Source organism: Pyxicephalus adspersus, chromosome 3, assembly GCF_032062135.1.
Source record: "Pyxicephalus adspersus chromosome 3, UCB_Pads_2.0, whole genome shotgun sequence".
Classification (NCBI taxonomy): Eukaryota; Metazoa; Chordata; class Amphibia; order Anura; family Pyxicephalidae; genus Pyxicephalus; species Pyxicephalus adspersus.
In genome coordinates, this window is record NC_092860.1 from 139645272 (window position 1) to 139668349 (window position 23078).

Genomic DNA, 23078 nt, shown 5'->3' on the forward strand with positions numbered 1-23078 from the left:
ATACTTTATGTAATTTATAGTCCTGAGCAAAACAAAGAAGATAAATACAACAACATTACAAATTAATGAGTCACCTTATTATGAAATCAGCTTAGGCCTTAATAAGTCAGCTGATAGCTCGCCATTCTGTCTGTGTGCATTTGAGGATGTGTATTCTCCCCTACGTAAGAGGAAGCACAAGAAGAATATTGCTTTAAAATCTGTACTTTGGGTTTTTATTCATTAATGTAGACTACATAACAAATTGTGCAGTTTGTAACAACAGTGGAAAAAGTCTTACGTTTTAGAATAAAAATAAAATGTTCTTTCTCCAAGAAAATAGCATGTGTCTAATCTGTTAACGTCCAAGTCCCCTCCTATTGTGTTCTGCTTCCCCCACCTTTTAGACTGTAAGCTTTTCGGGGCAGGGTCCTCTCCTCCTCCTGTGTCACTGTCTATATCTGTCTGTCTGTCATGATACAATGCTAGTAAAAGTTCTCACAAAGCAGGTATGTTTTGGCAAAAAAAACATAACAGGAAGCACAAGAAGAATATTCCGTTAAAAGCTATACGGGTTTTTCTTCATTAACGCAGACTACATAACAAGGGTAACTTTGCATAGTTTGTAACAACAGTGGAACATTTCTTACATTTTAGAAATAAAATAAAATGTTCTTCCTCCAAGAAAATAAAATAAGAAGTAAAGCTGTATTGATAAAAAAAAAATTAAAAAGTAATTAAGATGTCATAAAGGCTAAGAAATAAAACTCCTGTTGAGAGCTATGCCAGAACTCAACTCTTTAGTATGGGGTTACAAGCCATCCCCCCTCTCCCCCATATACTAATGCTTAGTGACTGGTCTTAAGGCCTGAGCATCCCTTGGTACAAATGTACCTAAATTGTGCTACCATAATAAAAGTTTTGCAAAGTAGGTATGTTTTGACACTTTATTATGTTTACTATTATATGCATAGGTCATCTTAAACCATGTGACATATGAAGATACCAAAAAATGTGGTGAAACACTCTTAGTGTAAGCCCTAGGATTTTCCTAATAATTTGCCAAAGTCTTGTCTAGTAAAGGGCTGAAAAATAGGGGGTGAATGGGTTCAAACAATGGGTCTGATGTAATAAAGCTAGGTTCCCCCATCATAGTCTATCTTCACCTGTCTTGGGGAGCTTTAATAAATCAGACCCAATGCCTTCTGAAATTTAGGGTGAGAAAAAAAAGTAACTAATATAGAAAATGTCGTGAAGTCTCAATGGGACTATAAGAACATGAATGATTTTTGCTATCTGTTCTGTTGATAATACCCTCACCTTTCACTGATATTCTTTTTTTTTTAAGTTGACTGAGTTTTTTATGAACCTGTTTAATTTATAGACAGATTGCCTATATATTGTACATGGTTTTAAGTTAATCAGAAAGATTATCAAGTATTCAGTAGAATCTGAGAAGTGCTATTTGGAGTTTTGATGTTCAGGTTTTATAAGTTAGGTCATAGAAAACACAAAGGTCACACTTGCAGGAAGTTCTTTTAGCTTAATACAGCAACAAGAAATCATCTAGCTTTCAGACAATTAGGTCACCCACATGTACTGTGTAGGCTCATGCATACTAGGTTTCCCATTATTATTATTATTATTATTATTAACCTTCCTGGCGGTATGATTATTTAGTATTTTTAAATGTCAAATGTCATTTGACATTTAATTTTATTTCTAATTTAAAATTTCCCGCCGGTCCCGCCCCCCTGACGCCCATGCACGCCGCCTGCACACATGTTGCATACCTGGCCCGCATCTGCATCTCCTAGACTCGTGTCTCCAATGTTTACACAGGCCAGGGGACGCAGATGCCGAGCATCGCCAACGGGACACTGATGCCGGCCGGGCATCACCCAGTGGACACAGATGCTGGGCCGGCATCGCTGGAGGACACCGCGGGCTCGTGAGGACCAGGTAAGCTCTCAATTTCAACCCAAGTGTGGCTCGGAGTTACCACTTTCTGTAAAGAAAGTTCACCCCGTGCCACACTCAGGAATACCGCAACGGGGGTAATAAAGGACCAACATATTATGCAGCTCTGTACATTAAATAGGGGTTGCAATTGACAGACTGATACAGACAATGAAACAGGCAGAGAGGACCCTGATCAAAAGAGCTTCCCATCCACATCAAACATTGGTATGGCTAGGGTGCCTGCCTGGGGGGCTAAACATGCACCCCATTGTGTCCTCTTTTTGGTTGCCTCTTCAGCAACTTTTTTCAAAGGAGACCTTACAGTCTTCTCTTTTGTGGGCAAACCCATCTGCCTCTTGAAACCTACTCCATCACCATGTAAATATGTTTTTTTAAACTAACAAGCTAGAAAACGATTACAAGCCCTTTGTGTATTTGTTAGTAATACACTCTTTAGTTTCCCTCTGTAGGGTAAACTAATAACTTAATCATGGGATAAGTATGTCTGTTCCTCATTTTTGCCATATAAGTAGCCGCACAGGAAATAAAATAAAAACTGAATTTAATTACCAAGTTCCCTTATTTTGTTTTACAACTAGATCATTAAACATTCAATGTATATCCTAATGACAGTGGAGTGTGATTATCTGTGTAGTAACTGAAAGGCATGTTTGCATAATGTTATTTACAACCTAAAATACTGTCCTTGATCCTTTGCCTATTACTAAGGAATTATTTGCATAGTATTCTGCACTTGTTCCTGTGAATGTGTAAAACTGATAGTGATTCGGGAATGTGCTATGGTGTGGAAATCTATGCTGTCTATTTAGAAATAAAATAATAATCAGATCTTCTCTACCACTTTATGCACACTAGGTGGTCTGTTTCATTTCTGTCTACCAATCAGCCTGGACAAATTATTTTTACAGTAGCACCAACATATAACAGCACTGTACAAAATCCATAGTCATGTCGCTAGCTGTCCCTCAGATAAGCTCACAATCTAATGTCCTTGCCATAGTCATATGCCATTAATACAGTAAATTTTGGGGGGAAGGCAATTAACCTAACTGCATGTTTTTAGGAGGAAACCCATTCAAATACATGAAGAACATAGAAACTCCTTGCAGGTAGTGTTTTGGCTGAGATTTAAACTTGGGACCTAGCACTGCAAAGGTGAAATTGTTAGCCACCAAGCCAATTGTTGAAATGAACCAGTAAGCCAGGTTATTTGTCAATGGAAACATGTTCCTTATATGATATGATATTGTTTTCATACTTGGAAGATATATATTTATATATAATGCCCCACAACATAACTTCCAACTGTCCTTGATATGGCGTGTCTGTGCCTCTTTGGGATCCAAGTCTCCTTAGTTGCCCCCATTTTAGATGGATAAATATACCTCTATAAAAATGTATTGTTTAAGTATGGGGGCATGGCAACGGAGTGTCACACTTTTTCTCTATTTAGTAAAATCCAGCAACAAAACAAATGGAAAAAAAGTTAATGGCTTTCCAATTCAAGAAACATGATACAAAGTTACTGATTGGGTATGGGGTATAGCAGTTTAGAAGTATAAGTGATTTAATGATAATTTTTTGCTTCTGGCAACACTTCATCTGGTTTTGCACTCTTTCGTCCATATCTTACTGGTGGTGGTGATGGGTGAATGGGCATTTTTTCTTTAAAAAAAGGACTCCCTGGGATAATACCTAAATAATTACCGGTAAATAATATTTAGCAGTGAGAATAATAAATGTCTGAAAAAGGTTTTATTTTGATATAGATGATATAGCTTGTAGCACTCTGTTGCACAACTGTTTTTGGTGATGTTGAAGTCATTTTACTGCTTATCAGAGTAGCATCCTTACAAGTGTTAGGTACATATCCCAAGATTTGTTCCCACATGGACTACTTACTCACTTAACTCCATGATTTCGGAGGGGGGCTATGCTCACATTAGGTTGCACGTTTCTCTCATATATGCACTTTTTTTCAAAGAAATTTAGTAGAACTTTGGTGAGGGAAAATTATTTGCATCCAACAGCCAGTGAAGCTGCTGTACTGGAAAAATGTGGCAATGACATAACATACATTGTGGAATGCTTTACGTTGTATTTTAGCTCATCTGACACACAAGGTTCAAAGGTTAACATTCTTCTTCCCTAAAGGTTTCACATATATATATATCAGTGGTTCCTGGAAAAACCAGTTTCACCTAAAAAAATCTAAGCAAAACTATGCAGTATATAAAAAAGTAATACTCAAACCAGCAAGTTCAAAGATAGTGGAAGAAAAACAAAGAGGTGATAATAAAGGTCAGACGTAATTTGAGGAAGAGGAACACGTTTTAGCTAAAATTATGTAGGCATATCACACAAAATGGTTAGTTAAACCAGCTAATGTTTTTCTACAATTGCCCACCTTTATATAAGTATTTCAGAATATTAAACAAATCTAGTTAGAGGATTAGATGTTTGGTGCAACATAACAATTTTTCATATTTAAATACCACACATTTTTATAGCGGTCCATATTTTCAACCAAAAAGAGGGACAACTGAGGAGGAAAGAAGAACAGTCCGTCTAAATTAGTGACATTTAGAACACCTATGACTGGTAAAACTGTATTGGGGAGGGGCATCAATTCTCGAAATTTTTTGAAGTGCCTGGAACTTGAATAGAGTCGAGCACTTTCCTCTCCCCAATGTGACAGCAAACACAATGGTAAGCTCTTTTGGGCAGGGTCCTCCTCTCCTCTTGTGTCATTGTTTTATATCTTTCACTTGTACTCCCTATTTAATGTACTGCACTGTGTAATAGGTTGCCACTATGTTAATACAGTTTATTAAAAATGAGCTTGAAGCTCCTTAAATACTTATTATATAGTTATTGATAAATGACATGGACTTTGTTAATAGCCATTGAATGACATTGGCTGTAAGAGTAGGGAGAGTATATGTTGCTGGGGAGTGAGACAGTAAAGTGAATCTGTTTCTTTTCTCTCTATGAGCAACGCACAAGTTCTCTTTAAAGAAAACCATTCCTAAGTTAAACATACATGCCGCCATTGCTAGCTTCTTCTTGGTTCTGGCTTCCTGACTGGCTTGCTGAACTTTCTGCTTTAATACTTTGAGTCATAAACAAGAACCAATATGCAAATAAGTGCTTCCACTTTTTCTCTGACATTTTTATACACCCTATTTAGATAAAGACTCAGAATATCTTGACATCAATAAGTAAAACTGATAGTCAGGAATCCAGCATTTTTTAGAAAGTCAACACTGGCAACCACACTCCTGCTCATATGACGGGTTTTCTAGAACACAGCAGTGAAAGTTACATTGTCTCCAGCATTCATTTATAGTATCTTATATATGAAAGTTCTTGGGATAGCTTGTTCCCCTTGTCATGAATCATCACCAATGTGTTTTACACCAAGCTTTTACCTCCAAGCTGAAAGCAACTGAACAAATAACGTAGAAAATCCCTAAGACTGATGAACAGAAAGATGTTAACAGTATGTTACAGTTTGCAAGTAAAATTTTTCTATATCATTTTAAAATGTAAAATTATCCAATACAGAACTAAACAATATCTGCTCTGGTAAGCTAAGTCTTAAAGTACTGTAGCTGTGTTTAAATCATTTAAAGAGTAAAACAATTGATTGTATGTATGTGCATCCATCTTTACTTTTTGCAGTGTTTCAATTTTGTTTTTACACTCTTTAAAGATAATGATAATAATGAATAAAAATAATAATATTATTAGTAATAAGTTAAAAAAATCTGTTATAATATTGTCACTGTGCATGGATAGAAAAGTAAAGTAGTATCTTCCAGAGGAATCATAGCATGCAGTACAGTCCATAGCATGGAGTACAGGCATCCAGGACACCTGAATGCATGCTTGATGCTTAACTTAAATCTTTATAGCAGGTACAGCTCTGTTAGAGAATGAAGACATTTGTAAAATATTTAAACAACTCTACAACAACAGCGTTTTCAGTAGGGAATTAGGTAGGTTATGGATTTTCACATCCTTGCTCATGTATTTGTTCCATTTGGGAAAACCCCCTTTCTTATGCTCTTAAAGAGAAGGTTTGGGAAAGTCCAATATTGTCATCACAACAATGGTTTAGAGAAAATCTTCCTCCAGGGACACCTGTTCCTATGAAAAGAATTTAAACCTTTGGAACAATTTTCTTTAATTTCCTGTTGTGTCTTCTGGACAAAAAAAGGGATGTTTTTTCACCTTAATGAAAATTTTGGCTTTACATACAATGCAAAGATTGCATGCAAGTGATTCTTTAGTTACCTTTACGTTACATTATACTTTGTCGGTTTAATCCAAAAGCCAATCCTTGCAATTATTAACTTTTCGTTAAGAAAGGCTTTTCAACAATATAAACCTTCCAATAATCTTAAGCACCAGGAATCCTTGACAAAATTTAGTAAAAAGGATCTCACTGTATCTCTACTCTGTATAGGCTGTATATGAATTTGGAGGACATCTGGTCCAAAGAAACAAATAGCACTGCTGATAAGTAAATTCAATTTGATAAGAATATTTAAGTACTCTCTGGAATGGTCTTCCTCATCCTAATCAGCTTGCTCCTTTTTCCTGCTCATTTAAAGGAGCACTCAAAACCCAAACTTGCCTAGTCTTCTTCTGTCATTTGAAACCATCACTACTTCACTCCACTACAAATCCCCCCTCTTATTGTGCGTTACTTCCCCCACCTCCTAGATTGTAAGCTCTTCGGGGCAGGGTCCTCTCCTCCTCCATTGTCACTGTCAGTATCTGTCTGTCATTTACAATCTCTATTTAATGTACAGCATTGCGTAATATGTTGGTGCTATATAAATACTGTTTATTATTAATGTTAATAATAATAAAAAAGTAATTTTTTTGTAATTTTTACAGCTGCAAAACCTTATTGCATGGCTCATTTTTTTAAGACTGCTTTAGATGCTCCCACTACCCTGTGGGCATTTTATCTATTTTGAACATGTTATAACATTGCATTCCCTGGCCCCAAGCTCTTACAAGCTCTTGAGATTTACTTATTGGAAATGGCTGATTCCTATTAAATTTCACTTCCCACAAATCCTTATATCACCTAACATCTTTTCATGCTAGTAAAATCATCCTAAAAATCTGGAAAAACTCTAACCATCCTACTATCATTTAATACGTGGGAATTATGACCAATTTTTTTATCAGGGTTTACAACTATATATAACAGCTGAGTATGCCTACAATTATACTGATTTGAATATGCAATATGACAACATATCTTTCTGTCCAGAGTTGCATTCATTTTTCACCAAGATTTTATATTAATGATGGGAGACAGTGTAAAATCTTCCCCAGCTCATTCCAAAATATTCTCATTAAGGACTGGACCAATCTATGTGTGAAAATGAGTTCACTTGCTTCCTAATCCACTGTTTCACAATTTGACCCTGAGGAATCCTGACATTGTATGCCATGCTATCAGGACAGGGAAAATCCATTGATGGAAAAACCTGGACATTTTGTATATTTAGATTTTAAGCTAACCTGATGTACACTTGACCAGCTGGAGCAACCCCAGATCATAACACTGCCCCCTAAAGCATGGGAACGTCATTTGGCAGACAGTATACCTGTATATAGCTTTATACACAAAGCTTGTTTGCTAATTTGCTTTGTTCAATGTAAGTGAGTATGGTCCGAGTAATAGACAGCGTAAACCATGAGTATATGTGATCCATTCCTATTTTTTAGAACCCATGATTTGGCTGTAGCTGTTTCATATATTTTATTGTAATAGCAAAACCTGAAATCAAACACTTTTAAAAAAAAGTGTTCTCTCTCTTCTGTTCTCCTAATGTCTCCTTTTTAGGAGTGTTTGTTAAAGAATACATGCTTGATGTACCATTCCCATAACTATTACATGAGCAGATTTGGATACTTTATCTCCAAATACCTTTATAGCAGAGTAATTACTTTTCAGCCTTAATCAGTGGCCAGTAAAGGGTAACTCTGTACCTAATATACAGACTTCAATACTGTTTAACTGACCTGGAACAAGCATGCAGCAAATAAAGTCAGTGTGATGTCAGACCTCCAAGTTTGAGTAGTTTGAGTACAGATCAGACTCTTAGAAATTACTTAAACTAGATCTGTATAACAGCCAAGGATTATGAGAAAGGGAAGTCTAAAAACTACAATCTCCAGTACAGGAAGGTAAGGTAAATCTTCCCAACGAGGATAAAAAGTAATAAATACTTAACAAAAGTTCTTACCCCCCCTACATTATCTATGACAAATGCTTTACAATGAATTACATATTAACATTTTACAATATTATTTAAAGTACCTGCAGAGATACATAAACTACAATTATGCTATGTGATTAGTCGAAATTTAATTAGCAGGACTTGTTTTTTTGTTACTTGATTGATCATGGCACTGAAACTGAAACCATTCTTTTGCACGTCATACATTGTATGTAGGCAGCCTATTGCAGATTTCATGTCTATCACATTTCTATCAATCATTTATTCAAAACTGCAGCCCTGTTTTATATTTACTGTGTCAGCACTTCTAAACCATAATATACACAGTAATTCACATTAATGGACAATTATGTCAGACCAAATGTAACATTGAGCGGTGTGATTGGATTTGGTGGGATTCATCCTCCTCAATCAGTTTTTCAATTAACACATTTGCTGTATTTTTTACTACTTTTCTAATTGCTACCCAAATCCATTGAATCAACATATATATAAACATATTTAAAATAAACCTGTTCTAGGGCTGCCACTGCTGAAAATGTCTGGCATCTATAACTTTTGAGGTATAGACCAAGAATAAGAATAAAGATTGGGAGGCACAGAAAAGATAGAAGTTTTTATGACAGCCAGGTAATTAGCAGTTTCAGAAGGAGAAGTCAGAGACGGTTGCTTCCATATTTCTTTCACTATAACGCGTATAGTTCTTCTTACTTGTGATTTCATAGTTAGAACTGTTTACTTATTTAAAATATATGGAAAAACCAATGCAAGATCAACCAGCATTTGCAATATGAAATCACAAATCATCACATACATACACACATATGTATATCACCTGGTAACTGCAGCCAGGTATAAGGATAAAGTACAAAGTTTGCAGCACCCTGAGAGGATTACCTGTTCAATAGAACACCTTAGTAGGGATGCAGCTCCTCTTCTTCTGCCAGTTCCAAGGACCTCGGTCACACACTTCTGTTCACATTATTTCTGGACAAGAGAAGGAAGAAACATACAGCACTGACAAATGTGAACACTCTTGGTAACACCTCCTTCCTCCAACCTTCCCCATCCCTGCTATCAGGCCCTCCTATTCTCCAGCCTCCCAATCATTCTACCTGGCCAGTCCCTACCTGGGAGTGCTTGTTCTCTGTTGCCTCATCTTGTTCAGTGCTCTGCTCTACTACAGAAATAGTACAATACATTGACTGTATTTATCAGCCATTTCCTTCCTGCTTTGTGTTCCTTTCTTGCATACACCTCTTTCATTTCTTTCCCCTTAGAAGTTAAAGTAAGTTTCTGTATGAGCCTCCCAAAACTCAGATACAATACATTGACAAAGTGTAACTGCTAAAGAAAGTTTTTATTATAATGTATTATTGCAACTTAGTTTAGCAATAGTTTATAAATTCATAGTAAGGATGAACACTTTTGCAGGGTGATCGTCTCCTGAATTTAAATTGAAATCACTGAAAACCCAAACCTTATATGAGGAAAGGCAAGCAATTACATTGCTAAAATCACCCGTAATTTAACCTTAGCTGCAATAACTAAATACAACTAAAAAGATTATTCACAAATATACTTTATATACAGGCCTGGGCACAGCTGCCCATAATCTAGGTTCTAAAATGATAGATCCGCAGGAAGCAATATTACAACTTTGAATTGTTGTGTGCCAATGTAACCCTTGCAGGGGGTATATATGCAACTTCCTTTCCTAAAGAGGTAACAGTAAACCATGTGCCATACATATTGCCCCATATGGGGTACATACAGTTCTTACTTTAAACTACTACTCCACACACATGCAGTTTCTTTGATCACAAATCTATTTTCATATTTGCAGGACAGTCATTGCCATTCTTTTCAAATATTTTGGAAAAACAAAAAGGGGCTGACTTAAAAAGCATTGGCTGTACCGTCAGGGGAGTGGTGTTCAGAGGTGTATAGGCTTCTCTCCTGTAATGAAATTGCTTTCTCTGATTTCACTGCATACTATAATCTTCTTGCATTATAATCTATAATCTTCGTGTGCATTAGAAGCTGAAACATGTCAGAGAGAGCCTAACTTCTTTCTTGGCTGCAGGACATCTGGCATCATCTAGCCATTTTTCTTCCCATCCTGATTGCCCCTGGCCAGCCTTTTGGCTTGGCATTACATGCACGTGTTACCTTGGGTGGTTTGCATTCAACATTCATCTATTAAGGCACTTTTTCATAACTAATCCCAAACCCTATCCCAGTTCTGGCACCATGGTGAAGACTCATGAGAAATGCTGGGATGTTAATAAGGAGCTAGGTACAGCATCCTTATGACCCATGCCCACCAGTCATTATCTGCTTGCAAGAAATAGATAACCACAAAACCCATCAACCCAATACCTCAAAAGGTATGTAATAAAGGATTTGTTTTCATTTAATTAGTATGCTGAAGAATGGGATAATAAGAACCAGGGAATGCAAAATATTAACACATTACATTTCACCTTTAATCCCTTCCCTGCCAAGAAACCTTGCAATTTACACCTCTATGTTGGCTGTATCTACACATTTGCACATGGCTTTTTTGACATTACATGGCCTATTACATACAAAAATGGCCAGAATGTACTTACAAGTTTTATCCCCATAGACTTCAATAATATTTGCTACAAAGTTCTGTTTGACTACATTTTAAACAGGATGAATCCCCAGCAAACTGAACCTGAGTGGATTCCATCATCCCTAATTGTCAAAAGCACTAAGCAGTGCTCAGATCATTGCATTACGTCCAAGTATTTACCAATAAATTGAGACTTTATTGTTACTATTGTTTACAAATGGGTCTATTTTCACTTCCAATCTCAATTCTGTTCTCAGCAGTCGACCAATTATAAGAGACCATTTTTTGGGGGTTTGCAATCAGATTTAGATAGAATAGAAATGACCAGGGTAGCTGAGACCCTTACCCCTTCCCTGCCCTTTTACCCCCCAAAACCTCCCTCTCCCACCTTGCCAATCCACCCCCACCTCCAAACACACTCTGACACATAATTTGGACTTTAATTCGCTGGCATGCAGCTGTTTAATTAAACATCATACATAAATAACACAGTTTCAAATAACAAACACTTTAATAACTTCCTATAAATCCAGCATACACTAACATAACATAGATAACTTAACAATTTAACCCCTGCAGCCTGGCTGTTTGCTATAAACCCAAACAGCCAGGCTGCAGGTCTTTCCATTCTGCAAACATCATTACACTTGCCCCTACCTGCCAGGCACTGCCTTGGGGGCCCCACCAATGAGGATCCCCCATATCAAAATTTTCTACTTTTTTACCAAACAGGACCCTTGCCTTCCAAGACCCTAACCGCCCCAACCAATCCACACCGCCCCCCTTTACCTGCTAAAGAAATGGGGGGTGGGAAACTTTTTCTTCCCAAAAGCATCCTCTAACTTCTGATCCAACCCTTTTTAACTCTTCCGATGCTACACTCCCCTTTAACCTTTTATTCAATCACCATTTCCACCCCTCCCTAACCATTTCCTCCTCTCCTTAACCCTCCCTGGGCTATACCTCGCACCCTGTCATATAGGTCCTGCGCCTATTGTTTTATTACTACAGCCTCTCTGATTGGTAAATATTGAGCGTAAGTACACAAGTCATGTCGTGTGTAAGAACTATTGATCAAATTCCGTCAAGATCTTTTTCTTTGTGAGAAACACAAAAGATTTACAGAATATCTTAGGTATGTGTGCCTTGTTTTGGGACTTTTGACCAATGGATTACAGAATAGACATTCAAGTAGAATGGTCTGCTTGTATGTACAAAGCCTATCCTGTTTAAGCATATTTCTTTGGTCATTCAGAGGTTAAGGAAAGAAACTATTAAACAGTAAACTACTCATATCTTTAATTAGGAGGTGACAAATAATGGTCTTTTGTCTTTAACTGCTCCTGGCATTGTATAATATATACTTCACAGAAAAATACATGAAGCCGGTTTCTAGGCTGTGGTTTAGATTTGTCCCTCCATGTCTGTAAAAGATCCTCTTTGTTTCAAGGAACACAAATAGAACATCTTTGCTGCTGGCTAATGGACAAACACAACATACGTAGAGGAATTCTTTCGTTATTATGAATAGTGTGAACGTGCCCTTTCTTGCCTTGCACAGTTACAGCCTGGGATAAAGCTGAAGGCTTTATAACTATAATAAATCTTTATTAAAAGGGAATTCACCAGCTGTAATTGCACAGGATAAAAGCATGACTGAATGTTATCATACACACTTTCTCTGTAAACATTTACATATTGCAAAGTGTAATATTACAGTGGTGATATGTGTATGTCTTTAATTTTTTCCTGCAATCTTTGTATGCTGTTTTACAGATTTTTTTCTGTTGTTTTCCAATTTATCATATCTTACTCATCCCTCCATATTACTTCACAGTAATACTATTGCTAAAATCCTTTATCTGTAGTCAGTACCTTAAAGTACCATCATATCTCTTCCCCTCTCACCCCCATGTGTATTGTCCCTGGAAATTAATTATCTTGACCCTGTCCTGGAAATCAAATTTATTAACCCCTGTGTTGTTATTATAGTGGCTACAAAAGATTTATCCTTGGGACCCAGTAGGAGTCTAAATTCCCCACTAGTCTTTGGGAGCAATCACCATTCACCAGAGGCAGGGGCTGTGCTGGTGCAGCTGTTAGGTAATGACTATAGGTAAAAAAGAGAGAACAGTCACCCTGCTTATGTCTGATACCATATATGAGTCTCAAACCTGCATCCAGCACATACCCTTTTGGCTAGCTGTACATAAAGGGTCTGTTTTTTAAAGTGCTCAAAACCAGAGAAGATAGACTATCATGCGTAAACCTGGGTGATCCCGCAAACATGGATTGAAAACATTTGCTAAATAATGGCAAATGATTTTAGGAATCATTCCAGGTTTGTTGGATCACACAGGTTCAAGCATGAAAGTCTATGTTCTCCAGTCTTGAAAAACTTTAATAAGTAAGGCCCATAGTGTGCCCATAGTCCTATTTGCTAAAATTTGGAATACCACTCTAACACTCTCTCCTGTGTTAGTAATAAATTCTGAGCAAAAAAAAAATGCTCCATACTTTATTCTCCATATGCTGTCTTCAAAACAGTTTTTCTCTAACGTTTGTTATCAGTTCTTCTCTACCACTGCTGACAGCACAACAAATCATAAACCTCAGCTTCTTTTTATTGTGACTGTGCTCGCGCAGGCGTATCATTAGCACAGGAGTTACAACCCTGTAGTACTTTGACTCTCCACAATGCTTTGTGAATCCACTGAATGTACGTTTAGCAGATGTTTGTGTTATATAAATATCATGACAGTGAAATAATAATCTTTAGCAAGGACATAGGATTTTTCAGCTCACATCACTGCCTCTCACATACTGTATCAGCAAATAGGGCATTCCTGAACTGACTGCATTTACATGCAGACCAACCTGGGAAATACTTGCACATGGAGCTGAGACTAAATGACGGATAGGACAGAAAGTGAATAGAAAGGAGAGGGCCAAAAGACCACAGATCAGAGAGAAATGACCTAGATGATCCTTTAGTTCATCAGAAAGGAAATAAAGTGGATTAGGATAAACTCTGCAGCTTGAAATTCTTGTTGTGCAAAAGTCACAGTGTAAAGAGAGAACTATTTACATGTGCCCAAAAGGAGGTAAGGGCCATTTTAGACTGGCAAGGAGCTAAAGCATTCTGCTGCAGGCTCATCTGTCCCAACATTTCCTATTCACGTGAATAGGAGTGGCTGGCAACCTGTGTGGGAGACGCTGTTCAAGACAGCAACAAGTCACTTTTGGTCGCAAAGTTGCTTTTTGAAGAACTGCACCATGGCTGCAACTATGTTATTTATTTGAGGGTTGATCAGGGGTAAAAAAAAGTCAAGAAAGGTTGCTTTAGAAAAAACTGGGGGGAGTTAGCTGCACAGAAAGATATCTGCTGAATGAAAAAGAGACAGAGCTCAATTCTGTTCCCCAGCTGTGTCCTGTATATACACAGACAGAGCACAAAGCTGCCACTAATCAGGGGAAATAAAGCTTGAAATCTGTCAGAAGCCATTTTAGCAGGAACCAGATGTTGGAGCTTTATCTGGGTGAGCATGGCAGAATAGCTGCCACCTAAGGCTGAAAGTGTTAATTACAGCCAGACCAATCTTGTAAAATCCATACAGTTCCAGGTTTGCTGGATCACCCGGCTTCACTGATGAAAGTGTATCCTCTCCAGCCCTGGAGAGCTTAAATAAATCAAGCCCAGTATCTTTGGTGGTTGCAGCCTCATATTTGTCTTGAATAAACAGTAGTAGAGCTTTCAACTTTTTCCTTGCAATATTTACATTATGTTCTTACTCAGCAACTAGTATAATTTAAAATGTATTGAGGTACAATACTTCAGTAGAAATTACAGATTTGTAAAACTACTTAAAAAAGTGCACAAAGAAACTACTCCCATTACAATTATTCCAGGAAATGTAATTTCCACCTCTGCCAAAAAGAAAGAAAATTCTGGTTACAAAAAGGAAAAGCTCATAAAGAGCTCAAAAGGCATTGCCAATGCATGGCCAGACCTGTTGCAGATCAGGATCATCAGGTCATGTACCCAGCAGTGATTCAGCTCTTTCATGGGTGTACAGTAAATTTGCCAAGGATTAAAATACAGGGAGATTTTATATCATTGCCTCTGCGTGAATCACAGCTGTGTAAGTATTCACATCCTAGCAACCCCTCCAAAATGCTCTGCTATGTAATGGCTAGCTGACTCAGTAATACAAAGGGGGGTTACTCGAATTACTGCAAAACATGTATGGAAATTTAAATTCTTGGTCTACTGTGATGTTTGTTCTTGCTGTGCTGGCACAGTCTGAATTAGGTACTTGCATTCTTAAATAATAAATTATGTTTTTATCCAGGGGGGCAATACCTGCACAACATATCACAATGATTGTTACACTGTGTTTAGGGAATAAAAACCCTATGGCTGTTACGTATTTCAATTCCTAATTATAGGGGTCATTAAAGACCCAGTGTTTGTAAGAAAAAAGGAACAGTTACATTTTTAGTATCAGACATATTGGCAATATGCAAAGGTTCCTATATAGATTCCTGCATAGCTTGGTTTTAGGTTGCTTCACTTCTGTGGTAGCATCTCATGGGGTAGTGGCACTATCTGATCTGCTAACTTTGTGCCCCCCCATGGTGGCTATTTTGTTGCAATGTCTCCAGAAGAGCTCCTGCAACTCAGCTGCATTGCTGCTGCCTTAGATGACCATGCAAAAACAGTGGTACCTCGGTATAAGTCCGCTTTGGAATAAGTCCAACTTGGTATAAGTCCTGTTTGGACACAAAAAATTTTGCTTGGTATACAACCTTTGTGCTAGGACTTGTATGGTTCAAAATGAGTCATAACACCGTGCGCTACCCTTATTTACTTCTCTCGAGACAAAGCCGCGACTGCCCACGAGGGTCAGTATGCCAGTTGTTACCATTCAGTGAACAACCCGTGCTATACCTCTCTGTGAATTACAGAACATCTCCTCCTCCTCCCTTCTCAGCACCATCCTAGTAGGCACTCGACTCTTCTCAGCAAGGTAAAGTGAGGTTAAAATTTAATTTATTTCATCTTAATGCTTTTGTATTTATGTATGTTTAGTATTAGGCAGTGTTTAAATAATTTTATACAGCCCCATCAATTTATAATATGCCAATAACAATAGTTTTTTTTCATGGGAACAAATTAAAAATTTTCCTTTTATTTCTTATTGGAAAAATTTGTTTGGTATAAGTCCTGTTTGGTCCAAGAATCTGGAACGGATTAAGGATTTATACCAAGGTACCATGGTACCTAAACATAGAATTATTCACAAAAAATGTGGGGAAAATATTTTAAGCCTAAAATGACCAAGACATAGTTCTTTACAGATTTGTAAAACTGTGTATAGATGATGGCATACAATCAGATTTCACAATGTACTAAAGAAAAACTGTGATGTTGCTGTGCTGCACATTCTTGTTTCCATAAGAAAAAGCTAGTTGTTTGTCTGTGTCTGACTTTAGTGCTTTTGAATTACAGACTCAGAACAAGCATGCTGGAAATGTGTCAGAAAAATCAAAATTTCTCATATCTGTAGTTCTGTTTCATGTCAGCAACCAGTTCACAAGAAAGTGTGACCACCAGGAAACAAACATTTTCAGAAGGAGAGTTCCCATGATTCTTGCATAACAATCTAATAAAGTTACGGTAGATAGAATTGGATGGAAATGTTCAATGTGTGAGTAGAAAACACTGAATTGATATGGTGAAATCTTAATTTATCCCTAAACAGATTGTTGAGATGGCCACAAATGTTACAATCCCTTTTAATGTACAGGTAGTCCCCTGGTTACATACGAGATAGGGACTGTAGGGTCGTTCTTAAGTGGAATTTGTATGTAAGTCAGAACAGATACATTATTTATTACATGAAATTAGGACAGATGTTTGTCTCAACATATTTTTAGTCAGCGTGGTGTCAGTATAAAATCCTCACTGTGAGTTAATCACAAAAAAAAGAAAACTTTATGGAGTCTGGTTATTCATTAACATCTGGAGCAAGCTGTGCTTAATTGCAGTTTGTCTTGGTCATTAAAGACTTACAAGATGTTACAGATCAGCTCAGCTCGTAAGATCACCCACAACCTCAGCTGTGTTTAGCAAAAAATTTCATCTGCAAGTCATGCAAACCATTCTGTCCCCCTTCAAGCCTCCATCCTGCAAATGAGCGAGCAGGAAAGCCCCGTTCGTATCTAAGAGTCATCTGTATGTTGGATGTACTTAACTTGGGGACTACCTGTAATTTTCTTTTTTTTACATATTCCATGACCTTATACATAAGGCAAAAAGACACTGTCTTTGCAAAGGCACCTCAAGACCTCAGATACTTCGCTAATGTTCACCCCTTTCCTTCTGTCTTAGTCACAAATAAATAAATATACAATGTTGTTCTGTCCAAGAAATTAAAGCGGAAGTCAATCCAAAACTAACCCAAAACAATAAAATCACACTTACCTTCAAACCCACAAACCAGTCTATCTGTCGGGAGGTTTCTCCTATTGGGTACCGCATTGTCCCGGTATCCACCTTTGACGCAGCGCAGAGAAAGTGCCAGGCACCGCCATCTTCTCTTCTTTCTGGTTCTTCTTCCTACATTACACGATCTCGCACTGCGCAGGCGCCAGATGGGGTAATGTAGAGTTGGAGAAAACTTGCTGATCACACTGCGCATGTGTGAGATTGGCAATTTTTCCCCCTATTGACGAAATGACTCTTTCTGCGCATGCCCAAGATGCTTGGGCATGCGCACAAGGAGCAGCCAAGAGCCTCCCGAAGTGGGTATCCCGAGAGGCCATATGCTCCTATTCATTCTTGATAGCCTAGGTGATCGAGAATTAAGGGAGCAGTGCTGCACCATTTTTTTTTAAATTGTCTACCCCTTTATGTAAAGTTTCTGTGTTTAGGTACGCTTTAAGTCTGTCTTCTGCCTATAACAGGATTTTTGTGATAAAGAAAATAGGCAGCACCAGCCCACATGTGCAGGGCCCTTGTTTGGTTCTATAAACTCTATTAGAAGAGTGACAGAGAGGAGGTATGTAGCCCTGGTTAGAATTCTTTCAGAGGTTTAGGTGGGGTATCCCAGGAATATAAGGTTTTCCTTTTGTTTCAAGCTCAGCTCCCTAGTATTGTGTCTGTGCTTGTGCATGAACAGAAGTTACAACCCTGTAGTACCATGAAACACTATACTGCTTTGTGACTCCACTGAACTTAAGTTTAGCTGATGTTTGTGTTAAATATACACCACGACAGCAGATTAAAAAACTTTTCAGCTCACAACACTGCCTCTCACACACTGTGTAAGTGCATAGGCATTCCTGGGATTACTATATTAACATGTGGACCATTTTAGGAAATTCCCACACACAAAGCTGAAAATAAAGGACCAACAGGATTGTAAGCAATATTAGGACAGCATATTTAGGGAGGAGTGGGATGCCAGGAAATATGGTGGTCTTAAGAAACTTTATGCAAGCTTGTTGTGTGGAAGCAACAGTGTGCAGGGAAAAGGGACTAATCATGGCAATAGGGGATTCAACATGAACACAGGGAATTACTGTCTACAAGTTGTCGAAAGGAAAGATAAGGCTGGAGTTCAGTTTTGAAAACTCAGAACCATTGAAATATTTGAAGGTTGTAGGATTTCAAGACACGTCAGCTCTTCTCTGTTATCTTTACTGTCTTCTTTTTAGTCTCTTTTCCCTTTGTTTCTGTACTCCCTTGGAACTGAGCAATTAGTTTCACTGAGCAATTCATTTTTAATTTTTTCTAGAATAAAATAAAAACTGTCTTAAACAGTCATAGCTGTAAATTCATATATGTGATGACATGACTGTAATAAAGAATTAAATCTATTATGATTGTGACAAAATAACATACATTTTTTAAAACAAGATGAACATGATAGATATGTATGCAGTGGTCAAGCAATGCCTCTGGGACCAAACCTACTCCTTGTACCCTGCTCCAATCAACAATGTGACCGACATCCAAAGTCATAGGTGTAGCTCTGTTCTTCAGAGTGACCAGAGAAAGATATTTCTATCCAAAGGAGCAAATGTTCAGCAAGAGTTTCAAAAGGTCTACTTGTGTCTTAGCATTGACCTATTGCAGTTTAGATTAATCAGGTCATGTACCAAGCAGTGATTCCACTCTTTTATAGCTTTACAGTCATTTACCAAGTATGAAAAGGAAACTTCTAAATATACGGGGATATTGATATCAAAGTGTCTGCGTGAATCAAAGCTGTGTAAGTATTCAGATTTTAGAAACCCCTCCTAAATGCTCTGCTATGTAATGGTAAGTGACTTAAGTGAGGATTTACTGAAAACATTTGCAGAAACTTAAGTGCTTGACCTGCTGAGTTTTGTTAACTGTTCTCACTGTGCTGATGCAACCTGAATTATTTTAGTAGGTAGATTTTGACAATTATTTAAGCATAGAAGAACCGGGACCATAAATCACTTGTGCAGGACCATTGTTGGGCTCTATTAACCCGATCAGTGGAGGGACAAAAAGGGAGGAGGTATGCAGTCCAGGGTTAGAACTCAGACCATTCCAAGGTGGGGTATCCCTGAAAAATTATGTTTACCTTGGGCTGCAGAAAATCTAGAAACACCCCAGCACAATAAATCACAAACCTCAGTTCCTTTGTATTCTGTCTGTGCTTGTGCACACACAACATTAGCACAGAAGTTTCAACTTTGTAATACTATCAATACTCTGCCTTTTGACTTCACTTAATGTAAGTTTAGCTGATGTGTTAAAAAAAACCCCATAGTAGCAGAATAAAAAACTTCAGCAAAGAGCAAGGGATTTTTCCACTCACAGCACTGATCTCATTGTTTTATTAAAGCTCTCCAAGGCTGAAGGATAAGAAATCCATTCCAGGATTGCTGAATCACCCAACTTCACTGATGAAAGTGTATCCTCTCCAGCCTTGGAGAGCTTTAATAAATGTGGCCCAATGTATCAGCTGATCAGAGATTTATATCTGTGTGAATCAAAGCTGTGTAAGTACTCACATCCCAGCAACCCCTCCAAAATGCTATGTATTGGCTAGTCTACTCAAAAAGATATTTTTTCTTCTGAAGGTGAGTGATTATATCAACAAGTGCCACAACCCCAGATATAATTTATAACTTTGTAGAGACATAAAAAATTGGGACTTTTTAGACACTTAATATTAACCACTTAATTTATAAATAACCATTCAATATAAAAGAATCACAAGTTTTTATTTCACATTATGATACAATAAAAACCATTTGAGTTGCAAGAGACAGAGTGCAGCAAATTAGCCACCATGAGTGGCACGGAGTTATACTTAGTAACATCTACTGTATGACAGTAAGTAGAAGCAATGGTGATTGTTGTATACTGCGGAGGTAGAAAGTCTTTTTGGTTTATAGCTGGAACCCTTGGACATGTGCTTGGTAGAAATTTTCCTACAGCATAGCTAACCACTAACAAAGCGTTAATTGAAAATGTACTGTGGATAGAACAACTCCTTTAGATTCCACCTTACAGGTTGATAATGAAGATGAAATGATCTGAATTCTCTAATATTGGATTAGACTGCACTATGAAAGAAAGAAGGGTTTTATTACTTCTGGACTAAGCTTCTGCTAGTGCCTTAACCTGCTTTTATTGGAGTCTTGATAGCTGTCATATATTGAGGGGATAGATATATCAAACTTTGTTTGATATATCTATGTATGTAATATGTAGACCTCAAGTGTATGTAATTTGTGGCTCCTGATGAAGTGGACTTTGTCTGCGAAACGCGTCGAGCAAAATATATGAGTATATCAACAAAAATACTTTGTGTTTTAAATGGTTTTAATTGTATCGTTATGAGAAATAAAAACTTGTGATTCTTTTATATTAATTGAATGGGTATTTATAAATTTGTTAATATAAAATGCCTAAAAAGTCCTAAATGTTTTTCTGTCTCTACAAATGTATAGCTTAATCAGTATTACAAGGAAGATTTGCTCATTGACATGTATTAAAAAGAAAGTTCAAAACCTGCTATCTGAGCTTTGTTACCTGTTCTCTGTTTGCTGGATCAACCTGGATATTAATAGGTAGATAGTGGTATTATTAAATACAAAAATACAGTTTTTAGTATATCCCCAGAGACAGATACCCATACAATCTACCTGCACTAAGGCAGGACCTGTCTGTGCTATCCACAAGTACAAGAGAAATGTTTTTACTCACAGTCACATTTCTGTGGCTTTATAAATTATAGGTATTCACCAGGTAACCTGTCTCCCTAACGTTGGCATTATACAGAAGGTATATGGTATATATAGCAACCTTACAGCATAGCTTGGTATCAGCAGAGTCACTTCACTTGAATTGCTTTGGTAGCATCTTTTGGAGTAGTGGCACAGAAATTTTCATGGCTCAACTAACTCCATGCTGGTGGCTATTTTGTTGCACTCTATTTGTCTCCAGAGGAGCTCTTGCAACTCAGCTCCATTGCTACCGCAGCCTCAGATACCCAGAGATGCTCAAACCTAAATTATTCACAAAAGACAATGTGGGTAATTTCTAAGCCTTAAAATTACCAACACCTAGTTCTTCACAGATTTGGATAACAAGTTGGCTCAGTGGTTAGCACTTTGGCCTTTGCAGTGTTACATCCCAGGTCCAGGTCACTATCTGCAAGGAGAGTGTGGGTTTCCTCCAGGTACTCCAGTTTCCTCCCACATGCCAAAAAACATGCAGTTAGGTTGATTGGCTCCCCCCTCCCCATTGTCCTTGGACCACGTTAATGACATACAACTATAGTGGAACATTAGATTGTTTGCCCCTTTGAGGGACAGCTAGTGACATGACTATGGACTTTGTACAGCGCTATGTAATATGTCAGTGCTATATAAATACTGGCTAATAATAGCATACAACTTGATTTCACAATGTACTAAAGTAACACTGTGATGAAAGACTTGCTTCCTAAGTTAATTGTTTGCCTGTGTCTGACTTTTGTGCTTTTGAGTTACCAACTCAGAACAAGCATGCTGTAAATCAATGTCAGAAAAGTATCACAATTCCTTATCTCTGTACTTCTGTTCCATGTAATCAACTCACAAAGCACTGAAACTAAAGTATGTGCATGATCATCCAGAAACAAGCATTTTCAAGAAGAGCTCCTATTATACTTACATGACGGAGTTGGCTGCTCTCATAAAGTCATTGTAGTTGTTTGACTTTCCTTAAAAGACCTACAATCATCAAGAAGCAAGACAATAAAGTATTTTGAAATATACTACTATAGGTATCATGCAAAAGAGAAGCATCAGGCACTGCGTATAACAAAGGCATGAGGCACCATACAGAGATCACTGAGGCTCTGGGTGTAATAGAGTGGTTTAGGGCACTGCATATAACAGAGTAACCTGCAACAGAAGGTTTGTGAAATTGTAAAATAGATCCATTCTGTGTATATATGTTTATTTGAACAATTTGTCTATAAATGCCTGTAGTCTATGCATTTTTACATCATGTTTTTGTTTCCGTAGTGTTGTGTTTCTAGAATTCTGACAGTTCGTTAGAATTTCCACTTCAGATGTTAATAATTTTCCATTCACAAGAAAGTTCACTTTAGGTTCAGTGAATTTTTACTCATATAGGTAGTATAAAATAATTAAACATGATTTTATAACATTAACTAAAAGAGTCCAAATGTAAAAATAAAGTAAAACTTAACCATAAAAATGGGTAATTTACATATTGATATGCAAACTTTTTTTTTACATTCATAAGTAATTTTTTTTTAACCAGCCTGGTGGTTCACGCACATCTGCCACACTGTTTAGCCACAGAGTAGAATAAAAATATTTAACCAGAACATACATTATATGGGGATTTAAATGGCAGTTAACCTATTTTGATTCTCTTTTTAATGGGCAACCAGTGAAATAATTGAAGAATCGGTGTTATATGACAATGGCAGGGTTTTGTTTAGAAGCGGTATTTTGTATACCTTTAGGTGCTACAAGTTGTTATCTGAGAGGTCTGAGTATAGGGCACTGCAGTAGTCAAGCTGATGTAACAAAATCAAGGTCTTCTGGAGAGATAATATGTTTAGTTGTCCCATATTATGTTCCCATATTAGATAGTGAATAATGGAGGATTATACAACAGCAGAAATTATATATACAGCAGAAATTTGTTTTTTGAAGATATATTCCCAATCAATAAA

At 37.4% G+C, this 23078-nt stretch overlaps 1 protein-coding gene across 3 annotated transcripts in view; it reads right to left on the bottom strand.

The window, feature by feature from the left end:
• SH3BP2 (SH3 domain binding protein 2) overlaps positions 1 to 9267 on the bottom strand; it is a 52250-nt gene extending 42983 nt beyond the window's left edge. Inside the window, exons 1-2 of one of the 3 annotated variants that reach the window (XM_072406535.1) lie at positions 9129 to 9241; positions 75 to 160 (exon numbers count right to left, since the gene is read on the bottom strand). The gene's annotated coding sequence lies outside the window, so the exon portion shown is untranslated. Of the gene's footprint in view, positions 1 to 74; positions 161 to 9128 lie in introns of all 3 variants that reach the window. The other 2 variants (XM_072406536.1, XM_072406537.1) reach the window with 2 other exon arrangements.
• Between the last annotated feature and the right edge of the window lie 13811 nt (positions 9268 to 23078).